Raw genomic sequence first — 5000 nt, 5'->3', positions numbered from 1 at the left:
TGGGGTGGGAGATCCCATCAGATCCCGGTGCTGACCCAGAACTGGATTTGTATGATTTTCTTAGTTCCCTAAGAGAGAACAAGGCATCCGTTTCATCAGCTTCGAGTGCCTTGTCTCTTATGAGAGCAAGTCTTTCTGGATTTAAGTTTGGTTGTTTTTTTCTCATCATTGGAGGCAGATTGTTGGTGCTGGTTCTGGCCGAGAACTCAAGCACCAATCTGTTAGCCTCTGATTGTGGGTCATGATGAATGCATTTCGGGGCTTGGCGGCTTGTCGCTTGCCTGACCCGTTTCCACAACTCTGTAAGGCTGGTCTGGTGCCCAAAAGTTTGGCACCATTCCAGCCATTTTTCCTGCCTTACTCATTTGGCAGTTTCCTTGGCATCCACGACAGCTTCCCTCAACAGGGCCAGATTGTCGGGAGATCTTTGCCGTCGGAAGTTTTTTCTGCACATATTAACCCTGTGGTTGACCTCTTTGATCTCGTCATTATAGTACCAGGCGTCTTTGTGAGTTCTGAACCATGGGCGAGTTTTGGGGATGGTTTGTGAGGCTGCTTGGTTTATGGCCTGGATTAGCCTTGCCTCTAGCACATCCACATTTTCATTATTGTTGGGTTCATTGTTTTTCAGACATCGAGCCAAGCCTTCCTGGAGGGCAAACCAGTTGGCCTTGTCTGTTTTCCATTTGGGAATGTGATGTGGTCTTTGGGCTAGACCTGCATCCATTAGTGTGGTGACTATGCCGTAGTGATCACTAGTAACCGTATCATCGACACACCACCGAATTCTCTCCACCATTGTTGCAGTGGCAAAGGTGAGGTCTAGGACCCCTCCCTTCACATGCGTTGGTTCTTTGGTGTTGAGAAGAGCGATCTCAGGGAACGTCTCAAGCACTTCTGCTATGTGAGTGCCTGCCGCGTTCGGCCTTTTGCGGGGATTCAGCATGGCTATGTGTGCATTGAAGTCTCCCCCTATGATCACTCGGTCTTGTGCTGCAGTAGCACAGACCTGGTTTAGATCTAAGCTCTCACACAGTGGTTTGCTATTAATATATATTTTAATAGGGCCCCCAGGTAGCTGAATCTCAACAGCAAGAGATTCAACACCATCTCCACAGTGCGGCGGGTTGGCTATTAAGGAGCACGGGATAGCTTCTTTTACCAGGGTCATCAGGACTCTAGCACCATCCAGGTTTGGAGTGGTGAAGGCATGATATCTTGAGAAGCACACGGATCCCATAGTTAGTGTCTCCTGGAGCATGACGTCAATGCTCCTTGCTCGCACTATTGACTGGAGGAAAGAATTCTTGCTTTTATAGCTACAGATATTCCACTGCAGAATGCTTAGATTGTGTGCCATGATGGTTACTCAGAGTCACTTGCTTCAGCTTCAGATGCCCCAGTGCTGGTGGCATCAGATAAATATAGATCCTCGTTGATTGAGGATTGTACAACTTCCTCTAAGTGAGACACTCCGGTTAAGAGTCTACCGAGGGGTGTAGACCCCTGGTTGGAAGTGCCACCTCGGGTCAAGGGACGAGACTTTGGCTGCACAGACTCGGCCTGCAGTGGGGGCTTCTGCTGCACAGTTTCAGCCTGTCCTGACAGACTAGCTGGGGTTTCACGTAATGCTTCTCCCGAAGCTGGCCTGCCATCCGAGGATTTAGGGAGGGGAGTGCTGCTCGTTTTCGGTTTGGAGGCTTCTAGCTTCCTTCCCTTCAAAGCTGCCACAGTTTGGGTCATAGCTGTCATGGCGACCTGCACTGCTTTCTCCGCCTCCTCACTGGTCCTCCCCAAGGCTGTTGCTACTGCAGAAACTACAGCATTCAACAGGAGAGTCATATCTTTCTCGTCAAAGAAAAGATTATCCTCTACTGGGGGGACCTTTGCTGTGGTCTTTGAACCTTTTTCCCTTTGGTTCTTTTTTGTGGTTTTGCCACTAACAAGTTTGGGGAATTTCTCTCTGTTAGAGGTATCCAGTTTTGGCTGTGGGGGCGACTCCTTCCTCTTAGGAGGGCGGGGAGTCTTTTCTCTTTTGTTTTGACCCCAGACATAGGTGCCTGGGGGCGCAGGGACAAAGTCAGGACGCTTTTTGGCTAGCTCCTGCTTTTTAATCACTGCCTGTTTCCTGACAGAGCAAGCCAGGCTCCAAGCATGATGTTTCTTGGCACAGTTTGGACACTTGGCTGTTGTGTCCTTCTGGCCATCTTTGTGTGCCTTTATACACACTTCTGTTTCGTGTGCCTCGCTGCATACACCACACTTGGCCTTGCAGTTGGCCTGGTAATGCCCAAATTTCTGGCACGTGAAGCACCTCAAGGGCTCTAGCACATATGTCCTGAGCTTGTATGAGCCCCATTTACCCAGATCAAGGGTGGTGATTGGGGCTCCCTTGAGGATAACCAGAACTTGCCTGGTTGGAGACTTCCCTTTGGTCATGCAGGAAGCCTCCACCACTTGTGGGAGAGACGTGATCACCTCCACGTCGAACCCTAGTGGGAAACCAAGTAGCACCATCTTGGACTTTTTCTCTTGGGAGGTCAGTGGTGAGATGCACACTTTTCTCCCGTCTTTTAGTACCTTGATATCATGCAGGAAGTTCATGGTGGCTTTGTCTTTGGGGGTAATGATCATGCCCTCATCTCTACAGATTCGGATTGAGAGTCTGACGTTTCTTTCCTTCTCCAATGCCCTAACCAGTTGGTATGCATTGTCGAAGTCTTCAGGTTTTTTGGGTATCTTAAACCGCGTTAGTCGACTTGGGGTGTGCTCTGCCTCTTCTTCAGAGTCAGTTTCCACCCTTCGTCGCTTCACGCCTCCCCTTTGCAGGGGTTTAAGGCCTTTAGAAGTGGGGGCAGCTGGTTCAGCTGGAGCCCCTTCTTGACTGAGGGAGATCTGAGGAGAGTTTAGGTTTCCCTCAGTCTGGTGTGCATGGACAGACTTTGTGGTTGATGTTTCTGTCTTGTCCTTGCTCGGTTCAGCAGGCCGGACACGTTCGGCCTGCTTTTGGTTTTTCTTTCGCCCCCCTGCAATCTTGAAAGGCTCCAGGGTGACTGCCATGGTCTGGTTCATTTTGTGGTAATGGAGAGAGTATAAGACAGATTGGTCCCCTTTCGGGGACTATCCTTATACCTGCTCTCAGGGTGAGGTCTTATGAAGGGCCTCAAAAAAAAGCTCTCGACCCCTCAGCACCACAGGACAGGAGATCCCCCTGGGTGGGCTGGTGTGGTGTGGTAAACGCTCTGCACCCCAATCCTGCTATAAGGGAGGGTGTGATCACGTCACCGCAGCCCAGGCGAATGTTGGAAATCGGCGTTTCCCGCAGGCCCAGGCTGCACCAGGAAGTCAGAAGGAGAGGGCAAGGGTTAGGCACCGAAAAGTCGCCCTTGGTGCGTGGCCATAAACTATGTCCAGGACCAGAGGGTCCAGACCAGGTTTGTAACCTCGCTCTCCAAGGGAGCGGTAGTGGGGCACTTACAAGAGAAGACCTGGCCAATTATCGCGGCGAACCACGATAAATTGGCGGAGCTCTCTGTGTAGTCTGTTGTCAAAAAGTATCATTCAAGCTCAAGTCTGATGGCTTTTGCTCAGGAGGATCACGCCAAGTGGGTGACAATAATGTCTCGCCAATTGGGTGATCTCTCTATGTACACCACAGGGGAGAGGACCTGTGTTGTGTGTACACAACAGGGGAGAGGACCTGTGTGTTAAAAAGTGATTGTCAGGTCAACTGCTGAGTGGAGAAAAGAAGATTCCGCTTCAGGTCCGGCGGCTTAAGAACCTGACCGCCGATGTCAGCTCGGCCGATGTGGGTGGTTCCACGGCGGGAGTCGGCCAATCGCGTATCAGGTGCGGTCCTGCGTTGACGGCCAATCAGGAGCCGCTACATTATCATTACTATCACTCCCTATTATTATTATTATTATTGTTGTTGTTGTTGATATAAATATTATTTTAATTATAGTTAATAGCATTATTGTTATAATGATAATAATAATAATAATACTGATAGAAATGATAATAGCATTGGTATTAATACTGATAACGGCAATACTACTACTAATAATAACTATAATGATAATAACAGTAATGATATTGATACATGATAATATTATGGCAATGATATTGATAAAAATGATAATGATAATAATAATAATAATAATAATAATGATAATAATAATAATAATAATAATGAAAATAACATTGATAATAGAATAATGATAATAAGGATGATAATGGTAATAATAATAATAATAATAACAATGAAAATAACATTGATAATAGAATATTGATAATAAGAATGATAATGATAATGATTACGATAGAAGTACTACTAGTACTACTACTACTACTAATAATAACTAGAAGTACTCAGAGAGCGCAAACCTCCGCCAAGGGTCACTGATGCAATAAAAATATTCACACTTGAAGAAGGAAATCAAATTCATTTCTTTCTCCAGTGCACTGGTGACGTAGGTAACCTTAACTTCCTTGGCGGAGGTAATAAAGGTAATGATAACGATGATAGTTAATGATGCATTCATTAAAAAAAAAAAATAATAATAATAATAAAAAATCCTGGATCCGGATCACCACCTAAATTTAATAGCATCTACGTTAGGCAAAGGCGCACATCACATAATTATTATAATAATTATCATTATCATCATCCTTATCGCATCATTACATTATCATTATCATTATTAGCATCATTATTGTCATTATTGTTATCATATTCATCATTTTTATTATTGTTATCCCTATTGTTGTTTTTGTTATTCCTGTTATTTTTATATCATTATTGTTATTATTACCATCATCATTATCATCATCATTATTATTATTATCATTATCATCATTATCGTTGGTATTTCTATCGTCATTACTTTTAACATATCAATATTATCATTACTATTGTTATTATCATTATAATCATTATCACTATATTTATCATTATTATTATCCTTTCAATATCATTATCTATATCATTAACATCATTG

The sequence above is a fragment of the Penaeus vannamei genome, chromosome 3 (assembly GCF_042767895.1).
Source record: "Penaeus vannamei isolate JL-2024 chromosome 3, ASM4276789v1, whole genome shotgun sequence".
Lineage (NCBI taxonomy): Eukaryota > Metazoa > Arthropoda > Malacostraca > Decapoda > Penaeidae > Penaeus > Penaeus vannamei.
This window is presented reverse-complemented; position numbering follows the sequence as displayed.